This window comes from Dermacentor silvarum, chromosome 7 (assembly GCF_013339745.2).
Source record: "Dermacentor silvarum isolate Dsil-2018 chromosome 7, BIME_Dsil_1.4, whole genome shotgun sequence".
Classification (NCBI taxonomy): Eukaryota; Metazoa; Arthropoda; class Arachnida; order Ixodida; family Ixodidae; genus Dermacentor; species Dermacentor silvarum.
Genome location: NC_051160.1, coordinates 17,682,824 through 17,697,008, shown reverse-complemented (window position 1 = coordinate 17,697,008; position 14,185 = coordinate 17,682,824). Strand labels below are relative to the sequence as shown.

General features: G+C 47.6%; 1 pseudogene; it reads right to left on the bottom strand.

The window, feature by feature from the left end:
- Nucleotides 1–5,061: 5,061 nt before the first annotated feature.
- Nucleotides 5,062–5,764, bottom strand: LOC125946840 (uncharacterized; annotated as a pseudogene).
- Nucleotides 5,765–14,185: the final 8,421 nt, after the last annotated feature.

The following is a 14,185-nucleotide window of genomic DNA, read 5'->3' as shown; positions in this document are numbered from 1 at the left end:
AACTGGAACGCCCATGTATTTCTTCCCACACTTTGGGAAGTATATCGCGAATACACGCAAAGTGCCTCGAGCGGCCAGTCGCGCGGCAATTTTGCGTGTATTCGCGCGCTTCCTTCACGCTCGGAAAAAAAAAAACACTTATGTAGCACCTATTGAGCAACACAAAGCTGTATCGGCAGTTTTTCATGCTGCTCTACAACTTTCTCATTGACAATTTTCATCTAACTATAATACTTGAGAAGTTGATTAAATAATTAGGCCTAATTGCGTAATTAGGCCGAATGCAAAAAAAATATCCGAGTATCTCCAAGCGACGGCAAACAACATCACCTTGATTCCGTCCAGCCACGTGCATTTGCGTATCTTTAAATCTTGGCGCATGATAGTTGGGGACACCCCGTATACTACGAAGCGGCGGCAGCGTGGCCGCCACGTTAGGCTTAGGCCAGCATCACCGTCGCAGACGACGACTATACACGTCGCTTGCCCTCGGGCGGGCGGGCGGGCGGGCGTGCGGGCACTTCTGCTAGCGCTCGCATTACGACACGCGCGCGTTCTCTCTCTCTCTCTCTCAATCTCTCTCGTCCTTGCTCTCTTTAGCTTTGTCTCTGTCCGTATTTTTGCCTCGGTATAGGCGCAACGTCGTTGCTGCGTCAGGAATGTCAGCCTCGTCGCAGTCGCGGTGGCGAAAGTGAGCAAATGAAATTATCGCCTCTCTACTCGCGGCCGCCAGGATGGGTTATTCGGCCGTATACGAGGAAAACCGCTTACTCGACGATGGAGGAGGCCGTATCGGTGGCAGGCGTGTTCGCGCGGCCGGGGCAGCGCGCGGGTCTCAAATTAATGTCGACAAGACGAATGCCCGGCCTGGCTGGTGTCACCGGTCTTCTTTTTTTGCTTTCGTGAACGCGCATGCGTTGGTGCCAGAAAAGAAAGAAAGAGAGAGATGTCGGAGGGGCTGGCGCCGATAGTGACTTCGAGTGTGTGTAGGACGGAAAATAGTGCATGGTGTCGTGAGATAGAACGTGTTGCAATCGAGCGCTATTAGACCGCAATGATAAATCTAATCTGGAGGCGTATTTTGTACTGATTGTTTGGTTAATATTTTATTCTTATTGGTCTTAGTGTTTAGGTGACATATTTATCTTTATTAGCTGGAAAACCAAAGAAGATTTGGCCCTGAAAGGACCAGCTAACTAAACATAATGGCCAGGAAACACAATGAGCAAGAGAGCGATAAAAGAATTACAGAACAATATCAGTATGAACCAATTGGCCCAGCAAGCAGTGACTGCTTGCTGGGCCAATTGGTTCATACTGATACTTGAGAAAACCAGCGACAAGAATGAAGAAAAAAAAAAAAAAAGACGAGACGCAAACACGAAGGACACAGGCATTGTGGTGTCTCTTCTTCGTGTTTCCGTCTCATTTTCTTTTTGCTGGTTTTCTCAAGTATCAATATGCAATACGTCTATGAATAACGAAAGAGAGATGCTACTATGTGGTCAAGGATCAACATGCAAATCAAACAGTTATTCTAGCTGGACTCACCTTTGGATAAAGTAGTGATAAGTTAAAGCAACGCAACCTTGAACAAGTAATGAGAATGTGGAAAAAAGAAACGCACATATACGTGATACTGTTTTTAAGGAATTGGTCGGCTCACAATCCTCGACAATATATTGTTTGTCCTGCTTTTATAAGAGCTAATCGCCGGTTGCTGTAACACGACCATGATCCATGTACTTTCTGCACACATAAAAGAGGTAATAACAAAGGTGCCGAGAAGATCGCGAACGCTCAGGCGCAGCCGATGATCTTATAGACAACCCATAAGACATAAGTGCAATTTACTAATTTACCTTATATTAACATGCCTCCTCGGTGTCTTTTTGTAACGCGCACTGTATGCTCAGTAAGAGAGAGAGAGAGGCCAGAGCTTAGCAGCGATAACTCTATAGGTATGCAAACTTTAATTGTGATGTTTCGATAGCTGGCTGCACTCATTTATCAAAGTCACGGTTGTATACCTTTTGTCTCTTAAAAACTTGCGATTTCACGCACTCTGTGACACGGTCACGTACGCTTAAGGCCCCTCAAGGTTGGTGTTAGATACTTCAAAATGGTGAATGTTATGTCCAAGTAGCTGGGCGCGCGGGCGTATTTTGAACTAATTTATCGAAGCGACAGCTCTATACTTTCTATCTCTTAGAAACTTGGGATTTCGCGCTCTCCGTGATGCGCTCGCGTACGCTTAAGACACCTGAAGGTCGGTGATAGATACCTGAAAATTGGGTCAAGTCCACCAATAATGATATAACATTGAAAAAATAAAAAGAAAGAAGAAAAGGTAGACCAACAGCTACTTGCGAGCAAGACTGTCCATGTACAGCTCCTGCCTTCAAAACGAAGAAGAAAATATGAAATTGAGAAGAGGCTTCAGCGAAGGTCATTCACCCGCCAATTCGACCTTCCTGGCGTCCTTTCACTGCTGGGTGCAGGGCGACGTGGGTGCGGTGGACAGCGGTCGTAGTTCACTCGATAGCCGATTCTCTAGTACTCGAATACCCGCCGTCACACACCCTGTCCAACATATTCCCTATCTAACACCACCAACCGAGCGCCCCCCCCCCCTCCCTCCCTCTCCCTCCCTCTCTGCTTTTATGCGTACGCGATCTTAAGCACGCTAGAGCACGTAGTATATAAGGTCTTTTCAGATTCTCATTCACGACCGCATTTATAAGCTCCTTATCAAAGCGTCTTCGAAAGCCCGTCCTTTCGGTCCCTCGTATTCTTGCTCCTATAGTAAATCTCCCACACGCGGGCATCCCACGTGACCCCCCGATCCCTTTTAGGTCGTCCTTTCTTTACCACCTCCTCCTTCAAGGTCACCGCAAGCACGGACGGACCCCGGACGCAGAAAGGTGACCGCGCGACACCACGGTTGGGTGCGTCCCGCCGACCGCACCCCAGTTCAAGCCCCAGCCAAAATCCGAAGCGCCGGCTCTCTCTCTTGCGTATAGAGTTCTATTCACGTTAAAAAGAAAGCATTTGACAAGCGAAGGGCGCGCGCGCCCGCACAGGTTGCGAATTCAAGAGCACACACGCAAGCATAAAGAGTGTAAGCGTATATGGACTAAAAGGCGAGAAAAAAAAAAAATGACGTAATGCAAGAGCCGCCACAAAGCAAGAGCACTACGCTCTGCGCGCACTACACGTGCACTTACACGGAAACATCTCAGGCGGAAGTTGAACGAACGTGCGCTTCTACTTACGTGTATTTATTATAGGTTTTTATATAGTCGCTAAGGCATGTGAAATGACGTTGAATGACATCTAGGACACGACGTCATCAGCAATATATGACGGCCAAATGGAAGTACGTAACGGTATGCCGTTAGTGTCATGTCACAAGGCTCCGTGGCCAAGAGTTTCAAGCCATTTTAACGCGACAGCATTAATGGCCCCGTGTCGCAGAAAATCCGGTGTCGGCGTTGGTGTCGTTGTCGGCATCGGCGTTAAGCATCGGCGTCTGGTGGAAACAATCATGCCGAACCACATCATCCCGAACCACCCCGACCGGGCGGGCCCTTCGCGTTGCACAAGGCGTTAGTGAACAAAATTTGAATTTCTCAAAGTAAAAGACGTCAGAAAAATCGTAAAGTACGACTTAACCACAACGTACAGACGTGATAGCATCGGATTGTAATTTCAATATACGAGAAAAAAATCTGATAAGCAGCCAGGGATCTTTGAATGCTATCGCGTTCCACTTAAAGGACGAAGCTTAAGCGTCCTACAATTCTAATGGTGTTTCGCTGTATCTTGGTTCTATGCAACATTGAGGGGAATGTTGAAAACCGAGCCTTTCTAAATTTTGATCGGCCCCATGTCGTAGAAAATATGGTGTCGGTGTCGGTGTCAACGGCATCCAATAACGCTATCGCGTTCCACTCTTAAAGGCAAAGCTTAAGCGTAGTCAAGGTTTTTTTCTTTCCTTTTGCGTAATGCTTGGATGCTAATTTTAAATATCACTCTTAGCCTCGATGCCAATGTTGTCCTCTAAAACTACTGCAGTTCCTTCTTCATCGCATCGCGCGTTTATCACAATACATTTGTCCGGAGCAGATGTACGCGTGTATGCAGCAATATGGTCATTCATAGAGCTATGTTCGTTCATGTGAAACTTTGGTTGTTCATAATAAGAAACATCGCTTACGACGCGAACGCATGTTAATGGTGGCCAGGGGTGGACAAAGTTTGAGCATGCAAGTAAATGAATGAAGAGAAGTGTTCCCGCTTAAAAAGACCCCGCAAATATTGTAGAAAGCGAAAAAAAAAAGGTTGTTCATTTTCTCACATCACAGTATACGGCAATCGAGGCTGTCGCATGTAAGCTGTGAAATAATTTATGTTCACTGCGACGTCGACATATGCGAAAATAAGCACCAATAACACAGGTGGAACCGTTGCTTCGCGCACGTATTCTCTAAAGGCGCGTGCTTTCTAATTTCTAGAACAATAGGTTAGGTTCGGTTAGGTTATGTTAGGTTAGGTATATAGCTCCAGAGATTATGCTTCTCTCGGAGCATTATGTCTTCAATGACTGGAACAGGTGAGTAGGTAAACGAGTATTTACAACATATTGCGCGACGTACGCTGTTAGAAATTACCGTAAATTGGGTAGAGGTTACCTTATTTCTGGAAGAAGAGAGAGAGAGACATTTAATATGATAGAAAAGCTGAGAGGTTGGCTTGATCCAATGTTATGACCTGGTACTAAGCACTGAGGAAGGAAAATTGGAGCAATACAGAAAGAGAGACGCACAGTTACACGTAAACTAGTTGTCACATTATATAAAATGATGTTGAATATATACGGTGTTCACAACGGTTATGAACAATGATGATGTGACAGAGGCACTTTACACAAATTTTGTAGTGATGCTATGAGACGTGTATTTACAAAAAAATGATTACGCGTACAAGATCACGCACATACAGAAATCGCGGGCACGCATACATAATATGTATAATCAATGAATACTTTCGATGGCCTGGCTACAAGAACCAGGCTGGTCGGAATATAAGCCATACGCGTCCATCAGCCACCGACAGGAAACGGCATGACCACTATCGAAGGAATTCCTCTTCCCCAAGGAAGAACAACTACTCTGACAGAAATGACAGTAGCTCAGAGTATAGAGCCTCTCCAGAAGTGGAAACAGAGCGCGGCGGCGATGTCCCGTGGCGACTTCCTCGCAGCGGTTACGCAATAAACAAAAGGCCCCCGCAGCAATCAAAAGTCGTGCGAAGTGGTCACGTGAGCACCGACCAGACGTAATAAAGCGGTTAACTCCAAGGCCACGGAAACCAGCATGCACGGCCCTCCAAAATACCCTAGCAACGACGCATTGCAGGAGCACATGCTTGTTAGATTCGTGAAGGGGGCAATTGGGACACAACGAAGATGGGACCGTACCCCACCGCTCTAATCTGTCGCGCGTTGGGAGCACTTGCCACCCTAGACGCCACATGAGGTCGCGTAGATGGCCAGGCACAAAGGACGCCGTAATCGCACCCCACGACACATTATCGGAACGTGCGGGGCGCGCTGGGGGAACCAGAGGAAGCAGTAAGGCTGACATTGTATCTACAACACGGTTTTCGAGGACGTCTACATCAGGACATACCTGTTGTACGTGGCGACAAAATGCCACGGCCGTAGAGTAAAATGCAGGTGCGTTTAACACTCGTGGCCCGCGATTTACATGTTACGCCCGGTATAACATGTAACGAATTTTTGTTCCAAGGAAATAGCAGGCGAGTTCACGTGCGGGACAGTGATCACCGTGTAATAGGCGAAGCAGAAATCGCAGAGCGAGTAACTGGCTGCGGACAGACATGGATGGGAACGCGAACCCACCGCGAGAGCGTGGTTGCCCAAGCGCCGCGCGACCGACCAGTTCTGTACTGCACGACCAGAAGAAGGAATCAAGAAGGGACTGCAATGATCTATAGCAACCCGTAATGGCGGCTGTACAACGTGACAAATGTACTACACATGGCCGGATAATACAGACTGTGCTAAGTACCTTCTTTGTAATAGGGGTAAATCATACCCTTGAACATCCTGGATATTTCGCCTTACATCTTCAAGAATTGAAAGCCACACAGAGTCAGATATGCCCTCATAGGTCTAAAATACGAATAGAATCGCTCTTTTGAAGACGGAAAAGGGGATTTAGGCGTGTCTGTGGGGAACCAATGAACAAATAACGACATTTTGAAAAATTGAGCGCCAGCACCTGAAATATTTTCGTACTCAGTGAAGATTCGAAGGCTACGGGACAAGCTGTCTTCGTTCCTGAGATACCATGTGATGTCAACGGCGAAGGCTGTCCCCTTCACAACACCGCTATACCAGGCAGTGGGAGACCGCACACGTAGGGTCTCTCAGTACCGATCGCAGAAATGGCTCAAGGCTGAGCTCAAAGAGTACTGGGGATAGCGGGCACCCTTGACGAACACCACGAGTAACGGGAAATGGTGCACTTTCACGACCATCAAGAAACAATGTACTTCGGATATTTGAATAGGCGTTCCTAATAAGTTCAACAAAATCTGACGAAAAGCCAAACGAAGTCAGTACACTAAATATGTAGCTATGTTCAAGGCGATCGAATGCCTTTTCTTGATCTAGTGAAACCAAGAGACCACGTGCTGACCTGGTCAGCGTGTACGTGATTACGTCACGCGCAACGAACGAGAGACTATGTATCTCTCTGCCAGGGACCGCGCATACCTGATGGTGTCCTATTAAGGAAGGCATCAGGCTTCCCAAGCGTCGAGTGACAACAGCTGTGAAGGTTTTGTAGTCAACGTTGAGAAGCGTGATTGGTCTCCATTCCTCTGGACGAACTGATGATGGATCGTGCTTAGGTATCAGCACAATGCGACCGTCGCGAAAACTAGCCGGGAATTCAAATTTCTCAAAGCGGCGGCGGATAACAGACATGGCGCCAATATCTTCCCAGAAGGTCTGATAAAACTCTACGGGCAACCCGTCCGGCCCTGGGGCGGAGTCACGTTTCATGGAAGATGATGCCACATTTACCTCATCAGCTGACGGTCGTGCACAAAGACGGGTCAGCCACATCAGGTGGAACCTGAGGCAGCCCACTAAGCATTGTACAAGATCCTTGAGTATCATTGATCCATTTGCATAGTCGCACGCGCCATGTTTTCAAAATGCGTTACAAAGAGTGAGTAATCACGCGCGGGAGGCGACGTAGCAGGAAGTGCTCTTGTGGCCGTAGGACCGAATGGAGTCGGCTGTCTTAAATGTGAGTTTCTTGCAAAGCGCAGAACTTCAGGGTGTGCAGATGGATTACGTCTGCATCGCCAAGCAGCAGCTGACAAAGACGATGCTGCGATGAGGCGTTCGAAACGCCTCCGTAGCTCACGCTGCCATGACCGCATCAGTGAAGTCAGTCGATCGACCCGAAGGGCAATACGGAGCTTCGTGGCAGTATCCGACAATTCTTCTGATATACGTCGTCTGAGCGCACGTCCTTCAAATGAACAATGCAGACGCCACTGCACCTGGATCGCGTCCCATGACTCTGGGTCACTTCCTCCGTGCTCGGGGTCATATCCAGAAAGAGAGGCGCGCAAGACTCTTGACAAACAAGAGCGCGAGCGCGCGTCATGTAGAACGTGGATGTCGAGGTGCCAAGGTTTTACTGATGAGGAAGGAGGGAAGCAAACTTCAAGCATAACTGGTCTGTGATCAAAAAAAAAATATAAACAGGAGATGAAGTAAGAAAGTTATCACATCACCTTGTGAGACATACTGAGCTAAATTGCTTGGCACGTAGGCACGGTCTAACCTGCTTGACGACGCACCGCGTCGCCACGTCCAGACAAACGAAGATCCATGAAAAAGTCGATATGTATCCAGCAAAGAAAGTGCTGGACGAGACGACGTAACTCCCGTGCGTTCCAATCAGATAGACCCCAGCCCGGACATCGCACATCTGCTCGCGTGTCTAAAACACAATTAACATCTCCATTAAGCAGCAAGTGACGACCTTCCAGAAAATACACGTCAAGGTCACGAAAAAAATCATTAGACTTAGAGGCCTGCGCTGGTCCATAGATGCACAAAATACGTGCATCTATACGTGCAAAATAAATGAAGATAGTTCACAGTCGAATGCCGATATCTGCCCTGTCCCATCATAAAAAACATGGTCTCGCAAAAGAGCTCTATTAAAAATAATGATGCCGACTCCACTAGAGCGTGCTGTCGCGAAAGAGAAAAAAACAATCAAGATTGAAAACGCGTTTGAAAGCAAGGAGATGATCAATGGTGAATAAAAAAAAATTTCTTGCAAACACAGGATGTCGCAATTTCTGGCGCCGGCCACACTGATAATTTCGGCATGTGCGATCAGTATTGATGGTAGCGGCCGAAGTGGAGGCGATATCGGCGTAGCATGCGTCTCGTTTGCTTTTTGGGAGGCCAGCGAGCATGGCGTGTCGCGATCGGCCACGTCATCAATAGCATGTTCTTCTTTTTCGGTCCAGGAGGCCAGCGAACATGGCGTGTTGCGATTGCCCGAGTTGCTTGCTTCGTCTTTGTCATACGACGCTGGTTGATACGGCGTCGAGGCAATTTCTTTGGTGACGGCGTCACGCGCAGTTGCAACCGCAGCTGACGCCGGCGGTAAGGGGGGAAAGGATCCAGCAGCAGCGTTTGAATATGAGCGCCGCACAGGACACACAACCGTATAGGGTGACCATCCCCGCAACGCCGACAAGGAGGGTCGCATCCTTCGCTTTCGTGCACCACGAATGCCACAACGGCCACAGAAGGCTGCGGTGCACTGTGCACGGTAGTGGTCGTTGGAGCCGCAGCGACGACAAACGTGTTGCAAACCGCGGTGGTCAACCGTCACACGGTGACCAGAGACACACAGGTAATTGGGGACAGGGGGTGTGGTGCTCATCTCCACCCGAACGAAGCGGTGCCCGTGAGCACGCCACGTCGTCCGCTCATAAGACCAGCGTTGACAGACAGTACCTTGCCGTCGTGGTAATAGTGCCTGGACGAGGACTTCGTTCGGAACGAAGGACGGCTAGAAGAGGCACGTTACGTTGGTGACCTGCGGGCCGACGGGAATGACAGGACAACGCTCGCCACCGATGACAAGGCGGCCAGCATCGACGATTAGTGTCATGGAGCAGCATGCTCTTGACGGTGACTTGGAAATTGAGGCCTCACATGTGTTGAACGCAGTAGACCTCAGAGAGGCCAACTATTGAGGCCGTCGGACCATTCCCCGTAGAGACAACAACGTCGAAGACTTGGGCCTTCGAGGGAGTCCACGGCACTGTAAGCGCCATAGCGTGAGAGGTGGACGTCAACACAAACTGCCACGTCTTGCTGTTCGATACACGATGACGCAAGTCACGAGTATCATATCGCTGCTTTGGAGCCAGGACGGTACGGCTTGAAACGGCCATATAACTCGGCTCACCTCCCGGCTGTATTCTCTGTATCTCTCATTGTGTCACTGGTTTTAGGGCGAAACCTAAACGTCTTAGTAAATTTTCATGGGTGATGCTGACATCGGTGCTCAGCCAAAGGTAATATTTTAGCTTGAAACAACGAGCTTTTATCTTCCAATCAGCCTAGCATTTACATTAGCAAAGCAAAATCATTAAGCTATGAGGCGGACTCTCTCGCTCGGCTCTCCTTCAAAGGTGACGGGCAGGTGCTCTGCATTTTTGTGGATGGAGCTCGTATTCAATTCTTAGGTTGTTCGGCGACGAATATGTGCCCATTTGAATACGAATGGGCGAAAGAACCCAAGAACGTTATTCGCTTTAAAACGGCAGAAAGAACTAACTGAATGGATTAGTTTTACTAATTCAATGTCGCGTTTGGAGGCCTATATCTGCTGCAGTGAGGATGTTTAGGTAGCGTTTGGAGCCATGCCGGGCAATGACATGGTTTCCGTGAAACGAAAGCTTTCGAGAGACCTAGACAAAAATCGTATCTGCGGTAAAAACAAAAGAAGAAAGAAAGAAGAAAAAATAACGGTAGGACATCCTAATCTTTGACTTAGGTGTCTCTTAGTAGCACTCGCACCTCGGCGTTAATTCTAATTAATTCTAATTATTCCAGACAATTCAGTCACTCAACTTGTAACTAAACTTATGCTCTGATATCACATTTATGATGAAATCTATAAATTTTGTGCTCTACTGTACTTCTTTCTTTTTTTATGATTTATCTTGAATTTCGTCCCCGGTCGTCTGAGGAGGTGAACCGGAAGTGCCACGCAAGAAACAAGAGTATCACTCGATGCTCGGGCCACTAAAATACTAAAGACGAGTTCAGGGGTTAGCTCGTTTCTGCCTGCCGTGCCTCTATATATGTACCGAGTAATAAATTCGTTCAATTTCGGTTCATTCGTCAAGTGTCCCGGAGAAGCGGAAATAAATCACAGTCGAGCGATATGAAACAAGGCCGGCTAGTTGTCTTCATTTGAAGAAGGAACGGCGAGCTATACGCGAGTGCACGTCGCTCACGGAAGGGTAGGGGGGGTCAAGTGCTATTCGTCATCATTATGCCGTCTCGGAAACCGAGCGACCGCCGCTCAGGAAAGAGGACAATTACAATTTCCCCGCGACTACAGAGCGACCCGAATCACCGGATGTATAGTTTCTTCGAAACCTCTGTCTAGTAGCAATGGTTCTTCTTCATTAATACAACTCCCCCCTCCCCCCCCCCCCCCCCCCTTTCTTTTTTTTTGCGACTTTTGGCAGGTTCTGCAAGAAAAACGAATGGAAATGCTTGCAACCTTCAGTTAACGCACTGAGTAGTAGGAAAACCTTTTTTTCTATGTTGGAATTCAACCTGCAATTAAGCCAGAGGTAATCGAACGCCTATTGGCGTTCGATTGCCGGGCAAGATGAACGTGTACCGGTGGGCAGCGAGGTCAAAGGTGTTGCGCGTGCTGAAATTCTTGCGCCATCTCGAGAATGACCATAAGGACGCTCTGGTGTTCTAGTGAGCTCTTCGAAGAATGTGGACATTGATTACTGAGTGTCCCGAAAGTATTGACGTTGAGCATCCTCTATAGGAACCCCAGTGAAATTCGGTGGCAGCCGAATTTTAGTGGGTGCTAACCCGCTGGTTCCAACCCGCGACTTGATCCTCAGAAGAATGAGTCAATGTGGCGACTATCGTTGCTGTTTCGAATATGCAACATACTCGCAATGCTCTTGAAACTGGCGTGAATGAGGAGTTCTGTCTAAACAGGTCACAGTCTCCTGCCATGGTATAAGCTTATACATGGACGAGCATCCTGCATTGCCATTCTAGACGCCCTTAAACTTTGCCATGCCCTCCAATTCTGCCATGTTGGTATTTTAATCCAATCGGAGAGGCAGTAGCCACCCTGTCGGTCAATCAGATCCGCCAGGCGAATTCGACAATGTCGCCGAATTTCGCGGTGTCTATGTACGTAGCACACAGTTCTCTTTGGATCACAGCAAAAGAAACGAAGGAGACACCGCGAAGTGACAAGTCCGATGAATGCGCAATCAAAAGACAAATAGTGAAGCTGCAAAAAAGAAAAAAGAAAGAAAGCAAAAAGAAAGAAGGAAGGAAGGAAATAAGACAAGAAAGAAAGAAATAGAGGCGGAATGACTTGTCAAAACGACGGACATTGCAGGGCCAAAATGCTCGCCGGTCTAGCGGCTATAAAGACAAAGTACACAAAGTCATAACCCAGCTTTCTCCTGCAACCCTCTCCCGCCTCTCTAACTTGACGTATCCCCCCCCCCCCCTGCCTTTTCTTTTTCTTTTCTCATTCTTGTAGGGAGGATCGTCATGAAATATAGATAAGGTGAAATGTGCCAACAACGATGCTAGCGGAACGGTTCAAACGCAAGAAACATGAATAAGGAGGCGGCAAGGCCGCGACGTCCACAACCCCTTAAAAACGAAGAGAAATAAAGATATACACATCCTCGTAGCAGACGAAAAAACAAAAATGGCGTCTCGCAGACGAACTTGTAAACGCACGAGAACAGGGCACCACGCGCGCGCAGGAGGACCGGCAGGCGGCAAACGAAAGAAGGCTTCCATTTCTATTCCTTCTAGATTATTTGTTGTATTCCGTATTATTTCTTTTTCTCCCCCGTTCATCTGCGTGAACTTTCTTTTTCGTTTTTTTTTTCTTTCTTTCCGTTTTTGCATAGAGGAGGCAAAAAAAAAGAACAAATAAAATAAAAAAAAGCTTGGAAGGTGGAGAACAACGAAAACGTAAACACCGCGCGGTGCTTCTGTTGCCGCGTCGTCGTCAGCCTCGTCCAATCGCGGTCGAGCTGAGGCGCGGATTCCGTCTCGGCCAATAAGATTGCTTCGCGTCGACGAAAACGTAGGCGCCTATGAGCGAGGGCGAGAAACAAGGGCGAAGGTAAAAGGCGAAACGGAGAGTGGAGGAAGCGCCTCTCGCACCTACGAAGACGCGGCGCGGCCGAATTGACGAGAGATGCGGTACGGTGGCTACGTGCGGTGTCACGGCGAGGAAGCAGACGACGCCCGTTCGTGCGGCTTCCAAGCAGACGACGAATAAAAGAAAACACGAAGCAATACCAAAGGAGACGGGAAAACGAGAAAAACGAAGGAAACGAACATTGAAAACGAAACAAGTGCAAAAACGAGAGGCTTGGCTAAGCGTAAGAAAGCTGCGCAGAGAGAAATAAGAAAGGGGGAAATGCTGAGGGGGAAAAAAAGCGAGAAAGGAAGGAAGCGGAAAAGAACGGAGAGAGCCTTGTCACGCGCGTTCACCGTGGTGGCGTTGCTGTACGAATAAGGGTAACGCCATTATTATTTTTTTTTTTCTTCCGCGTCTTATATTTGAGCGCAGATGTGCTCGCAGGCGACGTATGCATCCATGACGATGTTTTCGTCTCCTTTGCCCAGCACCCACGGTCTGTATGAGTTTTGTAAGTTTTGTCGGTTTGGTTCTTTCATTTCCTTTTCGTCGTTCTCTTGATATTTTCTTGGGGGCACCTTACAAACCAAAATGAGAATAAAGACTGAATGAACTTTTATTTGTTTTCCTCTTCTTCGTGATCTCCTAAGATCCCCGAGGCTGTTTTGAACGCATTGGCGTTGCTTACTAACATTTTATTTATTTATTTGATAATATGACCGGTTCTGCTTGGGAAGCCGCCACGTCGCCCTCGGCTAGTGCATCACTAGGCATCGTCTTAGAGAGAATGCAAGGTCCAAGCGCTAAAACTTCATTCTAGCGTGTGAGAGAAAGGACGGAAAGCTTTCTTTATCCGTCAAGATAAGAAAAAAAAGTTATTGCTTTCTCTTTGGCCGAGAGAGAGAGAGATAAAAAAAATTAGATGCGAAGTCGTTAGACCCGGATAAGGAAACGCCATTTCTTTTTCCCTAATTCCGCCATGCTCGAATGCGTGCTTGTTTTTCCTTTTGGTATACAAATGCGTACTCGTTATGGTTCCTTCAGAATTGATGCCTCGCCGCCGGCGAAGAAAAATGTTTTCTTTTTTTTTTCAGCCGTAACTTTGCATTTATTATTTCTTTCGCCGCGAAGACATTCTCATTACGCGACCATTTCGTGCGGACCGGCGCATTTTGGTTTTCGCACGATCTTGTTTTCGTAGAAGCCTTCCGAGCTGTTGTTTAGGCGTGGGACAAAGAAACAATAACGGCAAAAAAAAAAAGAACACAAAGCGCTTCGATTGTCGGTTATAATGCACCTGCAATATGCGAATAACTGTTTACTTAAGAATGTTGTCACGCAGTCGTCTTGCTGCATCTATGTTCCGGACCCAGTGCGCTACCAATATTGCAATGCTCAGAGGCGACGGAAATTGCAGAAGCTATAAAAGGCCACAGGCGTACACATACCTAATGCTTCGTTCAGGCGCGCCTGAGCACTTTTCCAGGGCAATTATTGGCACGTTTGAAAACATTATTGTTGCCGAACATGAAGTTTAATGACAGTTCGCTTGCGTGTATACACAAAAAGAAGCTTTCCGTTTTCGACAACGACCTGTATCCTTCCATTGGAAATAGAGGGTGGAGGGGGAGGGGGGAGAGAGAGAGAAATAGGGAAGGCAGGTTGGT